Below are 22,433 nucleotides of genomic sequence, written 5' to 3' on the forward strand. Positions count from 1 at the left end.
ACACGAGTAGTTTTCCCAGTTAATGGTGGGGTAGATTCAGTGAAACTATGTGATGAGTGTGATGTGGTGCGAATGTTTACCTTCTCCACATGACTGTCAGGGTCAGGCTTGGTTGGAGAGAACTTTACCTCCAGTTTGGCTAGATGAGGGCATCTCTTACAGGTTGTAGTGTTGGGTGGTAGGTGGAGAGGCTTGTCTGTGTTCATGAGGCAATGTGTACATTGCCTCAAGATGTCCAGATTCATCAGATAGACAGGTGAGAACACTGGCAGTTGACTCTTGGACATGCCTGAATATAGAACTACTTTCACCTAGATAAGTGAGGAAAGTGTGTACACAAGCTATTTTACTCTAAGCAAGTGAGAAAAGTATGTAAAAAAAAACTGTTTACTTTTACCTCTAGGTAATGAGGAAGATTGAGTGCTATGGTAATTATTAGCTTACGTAGTGCTTACAAGTTCTGAACAAGTGCTGAGCATGAATAAGCAATCCAGATAGGGTCTTGGATAACATAAACACACAGCCCCTCCAACAAGTACACAAGCATATATCCATGTACACCATAGGGCCCCTGTACCCACAACTATGCAGGTAAAAGCTGCACTCAGGCTGCATGGGACCTGTCCACATCATAGGTTGCATCATACACATATGGCAAAACAAGATGCTCTCCACATACACATCATGTAAAACATAGCTCCATGTCAGGTTGTGTGCACACTGAATGGTGCACACCAACAGGTATCACAACCCACAAAGGGGGAGACACCACTAATAATGAGAAGTACTGCACTACTACCCTGCTGAGTCTGGTCTGGAAGGCCACGAACCTTGATCAAATAATTGATGTCAGCAGGACAGATGTAGGTGACAGTAAGATTGATGTCACACTGCATATCATAACCTTGCCAGGTCATAGGACATCATCACCCATACTGTGTACCACCTACACTTGGTATACTAGATGTACATTACTATGTCACAGGAGTGTTTTGCAATGGGACTGCTGGCAGAACCAACACAACAGAAGGTCTGAATAATACATGCTTATCACACCAGTGGCAGCTACAGTATGTCAGGGTTAATGAATTTTATTCCCCCTCATTGTAGTCCATACCTCACAGACAAACAGAAGGCATCTACTAATGAAGTATGCAAATGACTATGACCTAGGAGCAATAGCTGACTCAGGTGTGTTGTGGGCAACATACAGAAGGAGCTTTGTGGATGAGGTGCATGTGACATATGGCCACATTCTGACAGCTACATATTGCATTGTCACCCCTATGTTAATAACCCTGTACCCATGAACTACCACCTAGGCAGCGGTCAACATAATGGATACTTGTGTGTAAGGGATGCAGCTGGGAAGTTGTCTTTCCTGTGATAGTTACATCACCACACCTGTCAGGTAGTCATATGTGGCAACCCTAATAATGACAGGGTGCCATCCATGAATTTAGAGATCATTGTCCAGTCATACACAACACTCAAGTGACCCATATCAGATCACATATTTCCTTTAAGGGGTATTGGCCATGTGCAGATGGCCTACACAAGCCAACCCATTCCCCATCTCCACTATGTAGCATGATGCATACCCTGAATAAATCCATGTCCAACCCAGTGATGTTGGACATGCTAAACATACTCAACCTGATCTTGAACACATACTTCATGGACGTCCACCTTCCACATGCTGGACCTATCCTTGTCCCATACACTTTACATAGTCCTGCCATACTATGCATTCCTGTCTGTCAAAGCTGCACATCGCTCCCCTCTCAGACATGGTGTGATGACCACATGGTAAATGTATCATTAACCCTGTGGATCAGTAATGTGGCACTGCTCCACCTGGCCCCACAGACCCACCTGTCGGCTACTGCCAGGTAACCTTTCATCCAAGATTCATACATGGCCCATGGCATATAACCCACTAGTTGACTTTGACTGTGCATGCTATAGTTGATGTCCATCCCTGCAAATACCATCTGGCTAGCCAGTGTTCCATATGTATCACATGTGCAACACAGGTGGTACATGGCAGGATGTTGAATTGCTGTACAGTGCTGTGTAGATGTATATGGCAGAACACAACATACATGTAAAACCTTATGTGAGCAAGTTTGCAGGGTCACAGATCATGTCTGGTAAGGCAGTGTAAGTCCTTATATGTGACATATACACAGCATCAAGGTCAACTGCATTAATGTGGACACATCCAGCCATGTACTGATAGGTAGGAAAACCAGTACAGGCAAACAGACATGCCCACATCAAGACAGCATCTACATGGAGTATGAGCAATGTAATCAGGTGGCACAGACACATATATGGTGATAATATCCACTCAACATTGTGTCACATGTGTGTGACACAAACACATCAGTGTTATGTAGGTTTGCAAATACAGCTATTTAAACTTAATAAGTGCGATACACATGTATGTTCAGCTGTAGATCTGTATGTCTCTGTGAGTTACTGTGCTCTGTCTCCATCATTATGTCTTCCAGGTATGCCGCGTGCAAGGCTACCCCCATTTACCCACTTGGAGGATGAGGTCCTCATCCCATACCTACTCGACAATCATGATATCCTGCTCAGCCATGTGCCACAGGATGCACAGCAGTGGGATGCCCTGTGGATGGAACTTCGCAGGAGGGTTAATGATGTTGGTGGCCACAACTGCACATATCAGCAGGTGTGCAGACACTGTACAGACCTCATTAGATGGGCGAAAAAGCATGCAAATGCAATCGCCAGGGAACAAGGTGCAACAGGTAGTGGACCACCAACCCAGCCCCCACTCACACGTACCAAGGAGCTACTGGACAACCTGGGGACACCTGCAGAACTACATCCACAAGCCTTAGCCGATATTGTGGAGTGGGTGTCTCTCAACCACTGAGCCTGGAGTTGCCTGTTAAGTCGGTACTGCACCTATAACAACTATATTCCATATAGTTGCATGTGTCACTGTACAATATGTAATGTAACATCATATGCAAGGCATGTATACACACATGCCGCATACTATAGTATGCTACTCTGTGTATGCACACACCATAGTATAGTCTAATGTACTGGTGTATGTGTTATGCACATTGCACCCTGTAGCCATTATACAGACATGGATTATGCTCATACTGCTGTGTTACTCCTATTTAGGTACCTCTGGTGCTCTGCTGTGACAGCAGCCCATTGCAGGTGAGACTGTTATTATTTATCAGGAATCGTAAGGCACAAATCTATTTGCCATGTGGCCATTTACAACATGTACACATAATGTATGGTCCTGTCACAATATACAGGTCGGACCTACAATGCATCACAATGACTACCCATGTGCAACACTTGCAAACTATGTAAATCATCTCACCGACATAAATCCTCACAAACTGTCATTGCCAGATGTGTGGACAGCTGTGCATACAATGGTGGAGGTGTTGTTCACTTTAGGGACATGTGCTACAGATCAGAACTACACATGTGGTGAATACAAACAGTACTACACAGTGGGATGGAGTATGGCCAGCCCATAGGATTCACTGGTGTGGATCATAGCCCTGCTATGAATGTCACACAATGTGATGTGCTATCTTGACATGCCCATGAAATCTAGTGGCCTGGCTGCAACACTGCCTACCTAACCTGAAAACATATCCCACATACCACCCTTTATCTGCATAACCCTGTCATCAGTGGAGCATATATGTCATATGGGACAACACAGACATGTGAAATAGATGCCCGTCACAATAATTTGGCCAACACATGTACACACATGGCCATGGAGGATGGCCAGAGACATGGAGCAACACACACAGCAGACGTGATGTGCTTGCATGTACACCCTGTCATACAATGGCTACACATGGTCCAACTATGGCATTTGTATAATGGTCATATTGTAGATGTGGAACACTAGACATCCTACAGGCCTGTGCACATCTTGTGTAGGTGTAACATCAATCCACCACATAAGATGCGTTGAACATCTTGAGGGTGTCACAACATGACAGCAGTCACCTGTACAGTATCCACATAAACCCACAGATACAGTACATTCCCCTTGCTGGTGTCAGACATCAACGTCATACTTGCTCCTCGTGTGTGTGTGTGTGTGTGTGTGTGTGTGTGTGTGTGTGTGTGTGTGTGTGTGTGTGTGTGTGTGTGTGTGTGTGTGTGTGTGTGTGTGTGTGTGTGTGTGTGTGTGTGTGGTACACAGATGTCATGTGGGACATGGTGTACCGTCGTGTTCGCCATGTCTGGCCATAGTTGCCAGGCAGCAGCAATATGGTTGCAGATATGCAGGGGTGTCATCCGTATACCCATCAGTGACCTGTGTCACAACTTCCACATCATGGTTTAGTGTGTATACACCTCAGTGACGTGGGTCACATTCCACAGTGTATATATATATATATATATATATATATATATATATATATATATATATATTGTATCTGAACACAGTCATGGCTATGAACTCTGTCTGTAACTCACAATGTATAGCAATAGAGATGCCTCATGATTCCCTGTAATGGCCATGCACATCAGCTAAATGTGCAGTATATCTGTAGGGCGAACAGACAACACTGCATTGGGACACCATTGCCCCACTGTATATTTGACAGGACACCATTGTGTTAAATGTGTATGCATGTCATTGCACATACCAGCAGATCACATGTCATACTACGTTATTGTTAAGGTCATATGCCACACATCAGGCAGGTGTACTGTTAACCTGTGCTGTTCTACATGGTGTAACACAGGGATGTATGCTAACTACTGCTATCATTGCGTAATTTGCATGCTGTCTGCTATGACACATGCATGCTGTTGTGTGCAACCCTGGGATGTATGATAACTACCACTATTATTGTCTGCGCTGCATGCCATCTGCCATATCACATGCATGTTGCATGCCTTCTGTCTTATCACATGCATGTGTGCCTGTGTGTGTGTCTATTGTATAGATTATAATGTACAGTTCTTGTCTGCCCTCACAGGTGATGAAGGTGTATTGCCCGCCTGCGGTACATCTGATGTTAGTGTTCCCACAGACTCTAGCAGTGATGATGAATGTATGATTGAGTCACAGGCAGAGTTGTCAGGGCCTGAAACTGTGCCATTGGTTGCCATTCCATCTATATCCCCCTCATCCCCGCACACAGATCCCATGCCTGCACATACCCCATCACCAGTGGCCATACAGGAAGGATAGTTGTCATGTGGTTGCTTGGAACAGGAAAGTGTGGGGGCTATGGAAGGTGTGCCTGCACACCATGGTGTCAGCCAAATGACTGGTGGTGCCCCACACAGGCACGTGGCCAGTGCTGCTTGTAGGAGGATCTCTGGCCAACATGCTCCTGCAAAACAAAATGCAGCAGCTGGTGTCACCAGATGCATGTTTCAGGCTGTAATGGAGGCACAGGCATGTGCTGATTGGCGCAACAAAGAAGATCAGAGGCTACAGAGGGCTGCTGTCCATTCTTTAAACAACAACAAACAGGCAATAGTAAATGCTCAACGGCAGACTGCTGAAGCTTTGGATAGATGGTTGGGTGACATGGTTGGAATCCCTGACTGTGGCATGACAATCCACTAGCATGAGCTGTCTGTGTTGGAACATCTAAGGGTTGGGAGGGTGGCCTAATGGTTAAGGTGTTTGCCTTGCAAACACAAAGTGCAGGGTTTGAGTCTCACAAGGGATAATTGGCTAGGCTTAAAATATAGCTCGCAAGGGCAGTTAGCCTAGTACTAATCTATGAATCTATGAATCTATGGTAAGAGTGAGGCATCGGGCACATGGACGTAGGCCTGCTACATCACCTGTGTCAAGTCGACGTGTATGAGCTACCTGACATATCCACTCCCATAGTGGCGGTAGCAGCAGCAGTGCATCTGGTGCTCTGCTGTCTACACCATGACACAGCAGGCCACGTGCACATGGCCTGGGATGGTCCAAACAGGGTCACGTTTCCAGTGGGCAAGTGACATCAGACAGTACCCAATCTGTACCTCTTCCTGGTAGTGCCCGTGCAACCCGTGGCAGGCACAGGTCACATGTCCATGGCCAGACACCATGAACTGTAAAACCTCACCTGTGCAGTTTGCAGCTGTCAATAATACCCCTGTGTAGGCCAGACACATGGCAGAACTGTGTGCATACATACACGCACAAATTGGAAACATATGTAGGGCACCACAACACACACATGCATAACATCCACACACGTCCAATTAGATCAAAGGCCCAAACCCACGCACATGATGTCATCCAATGGTACAGTCTAGGCCTCTGGCAAACATTATCACCCTGTGCATATGATGATGCTTGTGCTGCATCCCTGACATCCACACCATCAGTGCAGGGACATGCTCATATGGTCTGATGCACAGGGTGAACAGACTAGGAAGATAAGTGTAGTTTACAATTGCTGAGTACTGTTGACAGGCAGCAGATATACCATGTACTACAGGTACAATGCATTTCATACGGTTAACAGTATGTGTCTTGTGTAACAACAGTAACTATATGTTGGTCATGATGTTCTGCTGTCCTCCTTCAGGTCTAATTGCACATGCCAGTGAATGTCAGTATTTGCAGTTAGTGTCCCGTATGTCAATGTGGACTACTCACAGGTATGTATGAATATACCAGCATGCACCGTGTAGCTGCCACATACCAGTGAGAATGTCCCATGTTACAAACACGTCTACCAATCCAAGAGCATGATAGCTGTGTATTAAGCTACTGTGGCCACAGACGTGACATCCATAAAGGGTGACATCACAGGTACAGTTACATGGAGTGGTGAGGTAAGAGAGTGGTCTACCTGATTACAAGAGTAGAGGCCAGTGGGAAGTGTGATGCCTCATTGGGAATCAGTAATACACGTTCCCATGACAGGATGCCAACACACAATCACACCCACACACCCAGGTATTGACACACATGTATTCAGTGACACTGTAACACACCCACACACTCATGGATTCACCGACACAGTAACACACATTCGCACACAGTTGCTACTGATGAGGTGAGGAACCCTGCCCATGTGCAAATCATCATTACAGTACTGTGCACCTACATGACGCACCATAGAGAATACACATGTACAGGCAGTCAGTACGGCCTAAGACCAGGGACATCAACACGGATAGTAGAATGCATCGCCTGGATGGGGGGAGGGGTCTTATCAGTTCAGTATGGTAACATACATCCTCACTGAAGGGACCAGTCAGCCCTACATACACACACTGTGGCATTCAGTATTTAATACACCTATGTCACGCACATACAGATACCTCACATGTGTGAGATACATGCCCCTGCCTATGTCCTGCTTTCTACATTGCAGTCTGTACAGATGTGTACACTAGTGTACAGGAGAGTAAGTAACAACTGAGATGTATTCCCCACAATATGTGACATATATGGACACACACGCAACCACACATGCCAGTACTGTGAATCTCAGACCGGCCTTGCTCATGTTATGTATGACAGATGTACAGCAGTATTGCACACATTACAAATTGTACTGACACTTCCTATGGCAGCAGTGCTGATATATGCACATGGGACATCTTAACTATTAACAGGTGTCAAGTGATTTACCTTCACTGTCACCCTGACCGCTGTCTAAGTTGTGTGTTATGTCCTTCAGTTAACGAAACCATTGCTTACCGGTTACACAGATCATTGTAGGACCACTTGTGACACACCTGTGAGCTGTCTACAGCAAACATCCATCTGCAAAGATGCCTCACCACTTAGTTATTTCCACACATCTGTCCATACCAAAGGTACATCTTTCTGTACATTCAGCACATCACCATATACAGTTGGCAATGTTGAGGCTGCACTGCAACTGCATGATGTACTAGGATACACATCACCTGCATACATCAGCAACTGCACACCCATGTTATCTGAATGCACAACACTATAAGTACAGGTGTGTAGGTCCTACAATCCTGACATTTGTGCATGTTTGTAGGCATTGCAATTGGTGGACATGTGTAATGACATACATGACACATGGACTGTTGTATGATATGATGGATGTAATGGGTGACCGGTACAGAGGGAATATTACCTCTGTCAACATTGATATCACACCTTATGTACTGTTAGCATTCAGCAGCCATGGACCTACATTCCATGTGCATGTGTGTAATGGTTGTAGCCACCTGTTTGCACAAAGGACAACAGCTATGCTATTTACATGTCTGGTGTGTGTGTGTGTGTGTGTGTGTGTGTGTGTGTGTGTGTGTGTGTGTGTGTGTGTGTGTGTGTGTGTGTGGCATGTACATACCCAGGGCAGGTACATGTATGTCATATCCATACATGACAGTGTGTACTGGTGTACAGCACCAGTCATCTGCTAATGGTGGAAAGTACCGAGGGCCCCTGGTATGTGTACAGCTGACCTGGTGACAGACAGTGGTATCATTGCATTGCATAACATATGATGCAACTGTGTCAGTACATGTGTACTCTCTACAGTTGATGTAGAGCTTGGTACAGTACACAGATCAAAGGTCACATGGTGGTGTACTCTTCTATGTCATACAACATGTATGGATGCATGTGGTCCGAGGGCGTGGTGGTGTCTGAGGTTTACATCCTAGAATGCAGCATGTGACACTGTGTCCTGCACATGACTCATCTGTGATGCCTTTCGTGGGGGGACCGGTCAGTACATGTGAGTGGCCTTTATGTATGTGGGGACACCACCTGGAGCAGTCCATCACTGTGTTATGGCCCACATGTCTGGTTCTGAGGTATATGGTGGTAGTGCTAGGTTCTGAGGTATATGGTGGTAGTGCTATTGTGCACTACAGAGCCATCAGCTAGGTGTTCCTCACTGCACAGATGTCAATACTCCCCATTGTTGGATCTACAGTGACCAGATGTGAATATGGATGCTACACTTCTAGCACTGGTTAGCATAAGAAAACAATGCAGTTGTCCTGTAAGTGTATGGGAGTTAACCTGTGTTTAGGACATTTGCCTTGGAATGGCACTGTGTGGGCGGATGCGACTTGGGTAATATCCCCACTCCCTTGAATCATGGATGCATGTGATATGTGACAAAGACCTGCCTACTGTCAGCCATGTCATCCCAGAATGACAGCAGATGTTGTGTAAAAGACCAGTGTCAAATATATGTAGAGCAGTGTTCCTGCTAACAATGACAACTACTAACACCAGAGCCCATTACAATGTGTTCTTTACGTCTACCTGTAATAGCATGGCCACTGTGGTCTTCTGTGTTTAGCATCAGAGTGCATCCCAGTCAGCCCTGTGCTACTAGGAGTATGAGCATGCCCAGTATATCCTTGCGTAGATGGACACATAGTAGTGCATTCCAACCAGCCCTGTGCTACTGTGTGAGCATGCCCCCTGTGCTACTAAGTGTATGAGCATGCCCAGTATATCCTTGTGTAGATGGACACATAGTGCATGCCGAACAGCCCTGTGCTACTAAATGTGTGAGCATGCCCAGTGGCACCTTGTGTCGGTTATGTGCCTCAGTGTATGGGAATGGCCATTGTAACCCTGTACAGTGGTAGTAGTCATCCATTCCACAGATGGGCATACTCCAGGTCAGGATAGATTCCTACTTTAAACACACAGGTTCACAGGTATGTACATCTTAACTGCCAGCATCCCTGTTGATGTCCGCATTCCCAGAAGGTCATAATTACAGACTTGAAATGTGTAGTCTGTGTGGCGTGATTCGTAAGTTTGTAATATTGTAAGAGTAAGCTGTAAATAGGCAGGTGTTCCATTCCCGCCACTGGCATGTGTGTATGTCTGTCCCCATTTGCCAGAGGACTGTAAATTGCTTTTAGACTGCCCACACTCCATACATTTCTTACACCCACTGTTAGTAAGACTGATGATGTCACCCATCTACAAATACATCTCTGGGAGTGCTGTGTCCCAGTAATCTCAGTAGTGCGTTCTGTAACTGCATAATGCTGTAGTGTAATAAAGTAGTTAAGTTGGTGTTCTAGTCCCACACTTTCTGTGTGTGTGTGTCCCTGAGGACTGAGTAATGCTTTTAGACTGCTCACACTCCATACATTTCTTATACCCACCGTTAGCAAGGGCAATGATGTCACCCATCTACAAATACACCTCTGAGAGTGCTGTGTCCCAGTAATCTCAGTAGCGCATTCTGTAACTGTGTAATGCTGTAGTGTAATAAAGTAGTTAGGTCGGTGTTTTAGTCCCACACTTGTCGTGTGTGTGTGTGTCATCGTTTGCCTGAGGATTGAATAATGGTTTTAGACTGCTCACACTCTATACATTTCTTATACCCACCATTAGCAAGGCCGATAATGTCACCCATCTACAAATACACCTCTGGGAGTGCTGTGTCCCAGTAATCTCTGTAGCGCGTTCTGTAACTGTGTAATGCTGTAGTGTAATAAAGTAGTTAGGTCAGTGTTTTAGTCCCACACTTGCCGTGTGTGTGTGTGTCCCCGTTTGCCTGAGGACTGAGTAATGCTTTAAGACTGGTCACACTCCATACATTTCTTATACCCGCCGTTAGCAAGGCCGATGATGTCACCCATCTACAAATACACCTCTGGGAGTGCTATGTCCCAGTAATCTCAGTAGCGTGTTCTATAACTGCGTAATGCTGTAGTGTAATAAAGTAGTTAGGTCAGTGTTCTAGTCCCACATTTGCCATGTGTGTGTGTCCCCATTTACCTGACAACTAAGTAATGCTTTTAGACTGCTCACACTCCATACATTTTTTATACCCACTGTTAGCAAGGCTGATGATGTCACCCATCTACAAATACACCTCTGGGAGTGCTGTGTTCCAGTAATTTCGGTAGCGCATTCTGTAACTGTGTAATGTTGTAATGTAATAAAGTAGTTAGGTCGGTGTTCTGGTGTTCTAGTCTCACACTGGCTGTGTGCCTGAGGACTGAGTAATGCTTTTAGACTGCTCACACTCCACACATTTCTTATACCCACCATTAGCAAGGCCGATGATGTCACCCATCTATAAATACACCTCTGGGAGTGCTGTTTCCCAGTAATCATGGTCGCACATTCTGTAACTGCATAATGCTGTAGTGTAATAAAGTAGTTAGGTCAGTGTTCTAGTCCCACACTTGCCATGTGTGGGTGTGTGCGTCCCTGAGGACTGAGTAATGCTTTTAGACTGCTCATGCTCCATACATTTCTTATACCCACTGTTAGCAAGGTCGATAATGTCACCCATCTACAAATACACCTTAGGGAGTACTGTGTCCCAGTAATCGCGATAGCGTGTTTTGTAACTGCATAATGCAGTAGTGTAATAAAGTAGTTAGGTTGGTGTTCTAGTCCCACACTTGCCATGTGTGTGTTCTCATTTGCCTGAAGACTGAGTAATGCTTTTAGACTGCTCACACTCCATACATATCTTATACCCACTGTTAGCAAGGTCGATGATGTCACCCATCTACAAATACACCTTTGGGAGTGCTGTGTCCCAGTAATCATGGTAGCGTGTTCTGTAACTGCATAATGCTGTAGTATAATAAAGTAGTTAGGTCAGTGTTCTAGTCCCACACTTGCCATGCGTGTATGTGTCACCATTTGCCAGAAGACTGAGTAATGCTTTTACACTGCTCACACTCCATACATTTCTTATACCCACCGTTAGTAAGGCCGATGATGTCACCTATCTACAAATACACCTCTAGGAGTGTTGTGTCCCCGTAATTTCGGCAGCGTGTTCTGCAACTGCGTAATGCTGTAGTGTAATAAAGTAGTTAGGTCAGTGTTCTAGTCCCACACTTGCTGTGTGTGTGTGTGTGTGTGTGTGTGTGTGTGTGTGTGTGTGTGTGTGTGTGTGTGTGTGTGTCCATTTGCCTGAGGACTGAGTAATGCTTTTACATTGCTCACACTCCATACATTTCTTATACCCACCGTTAGCATGGCCGATGATGTCACCCATCTACAAATACACCTCTGGAAGTGCTGTGTCCCAGTAATCTCGGTAGCATGTTCTGTAACTGCATAATGCTGTAGTGTAGTAAATTAGTTAGGTTGGTGTTCTATTCCCAGACATACCAAGTGTGTGTGTGAGACAAGTACAATGCTTTGTAGCATTCGTCGTACAACCTGCCCTAAATGTGTGTTGATACAGTAGGGGTGTGTATACAGGACATGGCAAGTGTTTGTCAGCGCCTGTGTAGAGGTGGCCATGATTGTCTTACCATTGGAAATGTTTGTGAGTGGGTTTTGTAGTTTACCTATATGGTATCCTTCTTATAACACATTGGCCACCTCACGAGGAGTACAGCTGTCAGTCAGCCACGGCACTGTGCTAACAAGCCATACCCATACATCTGGCAAAAGGCCTGATAAACTAAGTATGCAGCCCTACTAGTACCCGGTATATGTCCCATACCCATGTGCCATGCACAAACATCCTTGCCTAGGATATCCCACTATATTGCTTGTAACATGCACAATGAGGACAGATAGTAGGCATGGTGTGAATGCAGTGGTCTGCAGAGGACATTGCACCCTGTACAGAGGCACAATAGGCACATATATTTGGACATTGTGCCTTCACTATGTTCCACATTGAATGCCTGAAACATATGTGGTGCCATCAAATGTGATCCACTAAGGCCAGACAATGCTGTACACATGTGCTCTGTATGGGCACATGCCACTGACACCATGGAATACCTGCATCATACTATCCATGCAGTTGCAGGGTGACTTGCTCACTATAAGCAGGTGTCTCCACACCAGGCCAGTATTCACATATTGGGGTATAACAGGCTGTGTACACAACATGTGTCTGCCAAACCAGGTACACCTGTACATGTCACTGTACAGTATTGTGGGACATGCACATCTCAGGCAATGTCCATGTGAAGGACTATCAAACACAGACATGGCATGCATTGCAAAGCTTTGGCCCTACACATTGGTAAACAGGATGTCAGGCCAGATAATGCAGTACCCATCTGTGTGGGACATTGCAGACACTACACCCCTGCACTGCACACTATTGTTGGGTGATGCAATGGCAAGGATTCCCCCTCACGCAGCCTTGTACAGCCATCTTGCACAGCCAAAAACTACACACCCATGGAGCAATGCATATCTGAATGCCAGTACTGGCACCCTGTGTCTGAGTGTGGGTTGTGATGCTCCCAACTCCAGTCACTTCCAGTATAAACCTCGTTGGCATATCAATAAATGTCAAGCACTTTCACATGCCCTAGCCCATAGAACCTCCAAATATCCCCTGTGTTGCATTTGGTCCTGTGCATTACTGCAGTGTGGCACACTAAGTAGTTACGTTGTGTATTTGTGGAACTGGAAAATGTGTCAGTGTGTGTCCATTAGAGAGTGTGGTTATGGTGACAATGGCATCCGTTCACATGGATTGACATGTGTGCCACACCTAATGTAAGTCTACTATATCTGTTGCAGATGGCACTCACTCACCTACACACATGTTCTTACAGCACAGCAACATGTCACCTTTGTGGCACATGTAGTAACGTCATGCACATGTAATAGTAATGAGTAGTCATGGGTTTGCCTCTGTACTATTCAGCATGTGGCAGATGATGCTTATGGTTAAGTCTCCAAGCCCTTCCCCTGGTGTACATTGCCTGCCCCGCCCACACACTCTCTGGTGGATGTGAAGGTGTACACCTGTACAGCAGCAGCAAGTGTATTGTAAGAGATGGAAATGGTCAGGTGATGGCCTCTGCACCTATTGCAGTCTTCCTCTAGCTGATTACATGTGGTACAGCTGTGATGGTGTTCCCATAGCCATCCGCATGATAAACACAGTACACTATCTAGGGAAACATGTTATTATCTGGCCATGATAGTCGCTGTGAGTGGTACCGGGATGTGGTGTTCTGACACGGCATCACAGATGATATCTGGATGTACCTCAATCATTTTCCACAGTGGGAAATAGCCTAAAGACAGGAGGGTGATGTGCCACACATGACTACAGCGGGTAAGTGCAGCTATGCTGCATTGAGACTACTGTCTGTTTAACATGTGTGTGGTAATTCTGCGTGTTATAATACAGACATGACAGTACTCTGTTTATGAGGGCCCCCCATCTGTAAGGCCATCTGTGAACTGATCAGTGTGTGCAACCATTTGTTTCCTGTGTTACACACTGAACACACATCTGTGCACAGCAGAAGCATGGTGTGAGGATTGCAGACAGTATATGATGATAGGGATGTGTTACTGCCTTTGCATCCCTGACTGGACATGTGTCACATGAGACAGTGGTATGACTGACACGGTGTGGGATTCCCAGTGACAAGCCAATGATGGGCAACTGTTCATAGCTGCAGTCACACGTCTACTACACATTGTACGGTTGGCATGCGGTATATATGCATGTGTTGTGCTCCCTCTGCAAATGTATACCATCTGTTGTGTTGGGTTGCTGGTGATATCTATGCATACTGTCGTAGGTAATCCTGTATGCTGTTGTCTATCATTAAGCCATATGTGGGTTTAAAATGCAACACCATAGGCTGAATGGGTTGGGAGGTCCTGGCAGAACCGCCTGTACCACTTCAGCTGACTATGGCACCGGGCACTAGCACATCTGAGGCCCAGCCATAGACATCAACCTTTGTTGGCTCTGCACCACCTTCAGGTGGTATCACCACTGAGGATGGAGCATGTGCCCCTTGGGAGCGGGACCAGACAGGTACATAACTGCTGTCATGCGGTCCCGGATGTGTTGTGTTGGTGGCTCCCTAAGGTGTTACAAAGCCAGATACGCCAGTTCAAAGGTGGAGAGTCACATTACAGGATGATGCTTCCCCTCCTGGACAGACCCCAGCACTGCCTCCTTTGCAGCTGTGTAGGTGCAGTGGCAGTTGCCCATGGCTGGGGACCTCCATCCCACTGTTCCCATGGTCTTTTGAATGCTGAAGACTCATCCCCGTTCAGGGTGTATCCCCCTCACATGTGTCATATACCAACCCTGTATGCTGTCTTTTCTGTGATCCTACCTATCCTCCACAGCCATAACTACACTCCTTCCCCAACATCTGACCCTCACCTCTGGACACATAAGGCCATTTGGCTCCTAGGACACCATCTGCCCTTATACATAGCTATCCATTACACACACATGCCCACTGGACACATGAAACCCTTGTAATATGCATTATAACATACTACTGTTATCCTCACTCCTGTCCCTCAGGTGCACGATCCTGGTATGCACATCACTCCTACATGGTCCAGGTACACATGAGGAGGATGACCCCATTGTACATAAAACACTACTGGTCCCGCTATGGTTACCCCATTTACCTTTAACATGATGATGCTGTTGCACACAGCACCTTGTAAGAGTACTGTTCACACATAATGATTGGACAGGTACTGCTGTGTTAATGTACATTACATGCACAGAGTGATGTATACGGCCAATGTACAACTATATGCGTATATGACTGACACGTCTGTCTGAGGGAGTCTTGTGATCACATAGAGCAACACCACTACATAATACAGGCGTCGCTGGTGTTTCTCGTTTCATTCGTTTGTAATGCTTTGTTGCCACATGGTATGTTCCTGATACATCTCTATATATGTATGTACCTATATGCTGGACATAAACACTCACATGTACATCTACATGATGAGATACATTCCTATATTGTTGAATGAGTGTGCTGTATGATATGTTTGTGGTACTGTCCGTTGTCTGTATATCTGCCATGGCATATTGATAATACACATTAGCTGTGTGCACAGGGTCCTGGTTCCGACCCTTGCAAAGGACATTTAGTTGGCTGCAGGGCATTGGATACGGAGGGAGTAAGGCACATTGAAGCAGTTGGGAGCAGGTGTGTGTGGGTTTGCGTGGTGTTAGGCACTGCTGACCTCTGGTTACAGCCTCTTATGCTCGGTTAGCCTCTACATTGCTTAACCAGTGCAATACTCGCATACTGGTAGCCAAACAAGCTTACACCCGCTCGCTCCCGCACTTGCAAATGCACCGACATTGGTGCTTGCATCTGTCACTCACACCCTGGGGTGTGAGTGAGGACCACAATATTACCTTGTGATGCCTATTACATTGGACTACATGACTACAGTATCAGGATTGGCTGCCCATTAGGCGACGGCATCGCATTCAACTGTACGGAATCAGTGGCCTGTCCAATGACACAATCATATTTGTGTGTACCTCATACAATGTGCTCCCACCTTGTGATGCCTGTTACATCGGAATACATGAATACAGCATCGGGAATGGCTGCCTATTAGGCAATGGCATGGCGTTCGACTGTACGGAATCAGCTGCCTGTCCGGTGAATCATTCATATTTGTCTGTTCCTCTTACAATCTGCTCCCACCTTGTGATGCCTATCACGTCGGACTACATGACTACAGTATTGGCAATGGCTGCTCATTAGGCGACAGCATGGTGTTTGACTGTATAGAATCAGCGGCCTGTTCAGTGAATTAATCATATTTGTGTGTTCCGCATACACTCTGCTCCCATCTGGCTGATACATGGGAACTGGGACTCTGCAATACAGACAAGTAGTTGGGTTGTGGGAGCCACATCTGTTGGCCGAGTCATGCTACCGCATACCTATTATAGGTTTGCCACCTTTTCAATTGGCTAAGGTGGGACTTTAGGGTTACCACCTGTACCACTTTATGAGGGACACTGCAAAAATAATCAAGACATAGCAAATGTCCCGATTACAGGACATTATTATATTCTACGTTTCATTAATAATTGCATAAAACAGTTATTTTATATATGAAACTTCTATATGTTATGTGAAGTAGCATAAGCAATTCAAATGTAACTAGATTAAGCTTTTATTTGTGCAAATAAGTATAATCCTGTACTATGCATGGCTGTAGGTATGTTTTGTCCTGGAAAGTCTGACATTTCTACAGAACATGTCCCACTTTGGCCATTTGGAAAGGTGGCAACCTTATAGGACCTGTATGTAAAGACGTCAGAATTTGCAGGGCAACACATACCCACAGCCAGTAGAAAGGAGAGTACTTCACTGTTTTGCCTAAATAAAATGTTACTCTTGTAGCATTATAGTTGCTTATACTGTTACTTATAACATTTAGGTGTTTTAGGTGACCATAATTGTTTTATGCAACTACTACAGACAATATAGGTAAATCTTTGCCCTAAATCACAGGACATTTGCCATAATTACAGTTATTTTGCAGGACACAACTGCCCAAAGGGGAGTGTCCCTCACAAAGGTTGACAGGTGGTAACCCCAACCCTATTATTCTATCAACATTCTAAGGTAGTCGGCAGAACATGCGTTTTCTCTCACTATCAGACCTCTCAGACGAATGGGGAAGAATGAACACTGAATCAGGGACACTGCATAACGACCTCAGGGACACATTTAGAAGGTCGGTGCTATTAACCTGACACATTGACGGACACAGAGCACATGTGTATTCATACACATTGTCTGAGGTACATGCTGTTTATGACTCTTACATGTTGTCATTATTCATTATGTGTATTCCACCACCTTTTCTCCTAATATCACTAGTTCTAGGAGGGTTTAGTTGGGACTGTGTTAGATTCTGATTCGTCATCATGGACATCCCTAGTAATCAGGGACAGTTCAATGATATGGTCCCTATGTGTTCCCCCAATGGTTTACGGACTGTCCACTAGATGTACTCTTAAGGTTTGGGAGGTATGGGCATCTGCTATACCCACATCGGAATATTACGGACACCTGCGGTGCAGTCCTAATACATGTCTGCCAGCAAACACCTGCACGCCTAGAGCCATAATCGCATACCCATAGTTCCCCTACCTGCCACTACTCTACAACACTCATCCTTACTGTGGGCGCAGGTGGGATATGAACACAGCCCCACATATTGCCCACTCTCCCCGTGTCGGGACAAATGTCATACGTTGCGTCAACCCATGTGTTATCAGGTTTGCACAACCTACTGTTCCATGTACAGCTATATCCTGGTCGTGTTTACTCCCATAGGCTGGAAGTACCAAATTTTTGGTGTCCCACGAGGGACGTCGCTGTCCATGTTTAAAGTGTAGACCTTGTAGATCTCTCCCACTGGTAGTTTCCTGCCGGTGGTCTGGGAAGCAGTGTTGTATTTACCTTTATTGCGTGTCTGTATGTCTCACCGGCCTAGCTGGTGGAGTGGGAGGTAGACGTTTGTTGATTGGACCTCCCACCAACATATGCCCGGTCTAAACATATGTTACCCGTAACTGCTGTAACATAACCTATGTATATACATGTGTATATTTACTGTAACATATATATATCTATTTACATTAATATATACAGATATATCTGCATATGTATTCATACTTGAATATTCATATCTTGCTGTTTTATATATATATATATATATATATATATATATATATATATATATATATATATCTGTGTGTGTGTGTGTATATATATATATATATATATATGTATATGTATAGCGCTGCTTAATTGGGTTTAAACCATTCTCGGCTCCACAAAGTCTGCCCTTCACTTTTTCCCTTAGAACTGATCTACTTCTCATAATAAACACCCTATTCCCACTCTAAATCCTGGCACTTGCTCACTAAAGCAGTTTTATAAGTCAGCGCTAAAAAATTAAAAGCACTACACCCTCACAAACTTCCCTTGAGTACTTTGTTCCCCATTGGCCCTTTTTTTCAATTATAAAGGAATTCCCAATACTATTCTAGCATGTCCAAAGGTCAATTGTCAATCTCCTCTCCGGTCCAGCTGGTGAATCTGGGAATCTTGAGGCAATGTTACAACTGCCTCATGTACACAGACAACCCTCTCCTCCTCCCAACAAATTCCAACACATGTGAGAGATGCAACCATATAGCCAAACTGGAGGCTATGCTCTCTCAGCTCAGTACTGGCGTAACCAGTCAGGAGGAGAAGGAAACCACACTCTCTACAATTCCAGTCTCACATAGACCTACCACGACAGCAAACCAAGCACATAAACACACAAAAACATACTCGGAGGCTCTAAATAAAAATCTGCCTAAGTAGCAGAGACCTCCAAAGCAGATACCCAACCAACCGCTACCCCAAAACAAAACACGTGCAACACATAGCTCACAAAGCCAGTGTGCCGAACAGTCACTGCCCTTAAGGCTAAACAACACACCTGATACACTTGTAATTGGTGACTCTATCATCAGGCACACTGACGTCCCGCTCACCAGGCTGAACAAGGAGAAGGTCACGGTGAGCTGCCTGTCGGGCGCTAGGATCTGCCACATAACACAAGCACTCAGGTCATTCCAAGGCAAATACAAATATGACTCAGTCATTGTCCATGCTGGTGTGCATGACCTGAGACATACCTCCCTGGACTACATGAAAAGACACATAGAGGAGCTCTCTGAGCATGTAGCCCAGGCCGGTATGACCCTGACCTTGAGTAGCATCTTACCCTCACCAAGAATGATGCAACAATATGAAGACAAGATGATCAATTTCAACAATTGGCTTAAGTATTGGTGTCATTCAAAGGGGATTCAATGTCTGTCTGCCTGGGATGACATGCTCAACAAGCCACGATGCTTCGCTAGGGATGGCTTGCACCTGTCACCCCTGGGCTTTCGGATATTGGCAAAGGCTGTTGCCACCCCCATAGTGCCTTTTTTAGGCAAGGCTCAGAAGACAAACCTACCTCCATAGGTATCACAAGGGATAAGAAACTAAGAGTAATGCTACTCAACGCCAGAAGTCTAAACCTCAAGATGCACGTACTCAAAACTCTCTTTAGCATGGAGAACATCGATATCTGTGCAGTAACAGAAACCTGGTTCAAGGCTTCTGAGAGCACACCAGCACTACCAGGTTATACCTCATAACATGTTTTTCGGCCCCAAAACTTGGACCGAACCACAAAAGGAGGGGGAGTATCAATATTCGTCAAAGATACCCACACCTCCAGGTTGGTGGCACAGCACGAAGCATCAGAGACTATCCATATGCAACTAACAGTGGGTAAAACTGCCTTCCAGTTTATAGCCTGCTACAGACCACCCTCCCAAACCCAGGAACCCCATTCGGCCTTCCTGAGAACACTGGAAAATATGAAGGTCTCTCCAAACACCATTATATTGGGCGACTTCAACTAACCTAACATAGACTGGGAGCATTACTCTAGCTCCAACACCCTAGCCCGAAGGTTCCTAGAATTTATAAACTCAAATGCTATGGAACAACTTGTTGCCACTCCCACAAGAGGGGAAAACATACTGGACCTGATCATCACCAACATGGGGACTCTATACTCCAGACCAGAAGTGATCCCTCACTGGTAAGATCAGACCATAAACTAATCTCACTAGATATTCACATCCCGACCCCAACCCCTGCCCAGAAAACCACAGTGAAAAACTTCTCTAAAGCAAATTTCACACTCCTCAAAACCGAGGTGGAATCCTTCAAAGCCCCCTGGCCTGTGGAAAATACGGCCCAGACCGCAGAATCCTTTATAAACACATTCTATGAACACCTTCAGAAATGCATGGATCATGCAATCCCAAATAAAATCAAGACCCAATCCTCCAAAGTTAGGCGTTCTGTCTGGTGGACCCCAGCCATAAACAAACTATACAATAGAAGGAGGAAGCTACTACATGATAGAGCAAAATCCCAAAAAGGGAAGGCATCTCTGATCAGTATTAGCAAAAAACTACGGGCACTCATAAAATCATCTAAGGCCAGCTTCGAGAGAAAAACTGCACAGGACACTAAGGATAATCACAAGGATTTCTTTAGTTATGTTAGGAACCTGGGTGAGAATTCCCAGATATGCTCAGAATTAGTCCAAAATGACAAAAAATACACCGAACCCAACAGACATTGCCAACATCCTAGCTGACAGGTTCAGCGCAAACTTCTCCCCCCATTCCCCACCAAAAGGGCAAATATCTATCCTAGCAGAGTGCTGCCCCCCTGACATCTCAGATGCTCAGGTAAGAGCCGCCCTCTCCAAAGCAAAAAACACAGCATCAATGGGACCAGACGGTGTCCCGGGCTGCGTCCAACATGAATTCCAAGAAGAACTAAACCCAAACATAAAACTACTGTTCAATCTCAGCCTTACTACAGGATATGTACCCAAAGAATGGCGTACAGCAACAGTGGTCCCTCTCCACAAAGGTGGTGCCTCAACGGATCCTGGAAACTATCGCCCCATAAGCTTGACTAGCTTGGTCTGCAAAGCTATGGAAAGGATCATCATGGACCTCATAAATAAAGATATTGGGGACCTACAGACACCGGATTCTACCCAGTTCGGCTTTGTTATGGGCAGATCCTGCCTCTTAAACCTGGTTGATTTCTTTGAAACAGTCACCAAGGCCATTGACGAGGGGAAGGTGGTCCACACAGCCTACCTGGACCTTGCAAAAGCCTTCGATACAATACCCCACTCAGGCATTATAGATAAGCTCACCAGACTTAAATATAAACCCCTATGTCACTAGATGGGTTGCAAACTGGCTCAAGGACAGAACCCACATGGTTAGAATTGCTGGAGCCATGTCAGACTCCAAACCAGTTACAAGTGGTGTCCCACAATGCTCAGTCCTGGGACCTCTCTTGTTCGGTATATATTTCTCGGAGGTACAGGCTAACACGGAAGGACTGTGGCTGACCAAGTTCACAGATGACTGCAAACTGGGAGCCATAATCGACTCTCCAGCCGACACAAGCATCCTACAAAAGGGCCTCATAGAAACAGACAACTGGTGCCAAAGCCATGGACTCCAGCTAAACGCCAAAAAGTGTATAGTCATTCCCTTTGGCAAAAACAAAGTGCCCACAAATTACCACATAGGTGGCAATCCATTAAGTACGGAAGAAGTAATTAGGGACTTGGGGACCCAAGTTGATAGCCATCTCTCATTTGACAACCACGGGGCCAAAGTGGTTAGAAAAACATTTTATATAGCCCACCTAATCATGAAGGGATTCACATCTAAATCAGGGGAGGTCATCGTGCCTCTTTACTCATCCCTCATCAGGCCCATAATTGAGTACAATGCCCATTTTGGGATGTACCTTACCAGACACCTACAGCAACTGGAAAGACCCCAAAAGTACCTCATCAAGAGGATCAAAGGGCTCAAACAGATGCCATATGCTGCCCGGTTAAAGAAACTCCAGCTCTACTCAGTGGCATACCACCTGCTCAGAGGCGATCTGTGCCTGATGTAAAGCCATGTCCAACCCGTAATTAATGGACATGCTGCACCTCAGAAAATCCAAATCCCATCGAGCTATGTGCTCGAGAGACTTGAACCTCAGCACTGAAATAAATAGGACATGCTGGAGGGACAGATTCATAACCCAGA

The sequence above is a fragment of the Protopterus annectens genome, chromosome 1.part1 (genome assembly GCF_019279795.1).
Source record: "Protopterus annectens isolate FY-2018-M chromosome 1.part1, PAN1.0, whole genome shotgun sequence".
Lineage (NCBI taxonomy): Eukaryota > Metazoa > Chordata > Ceratodontiformes > Protopteridae > Protopterus > Protopterus annectens.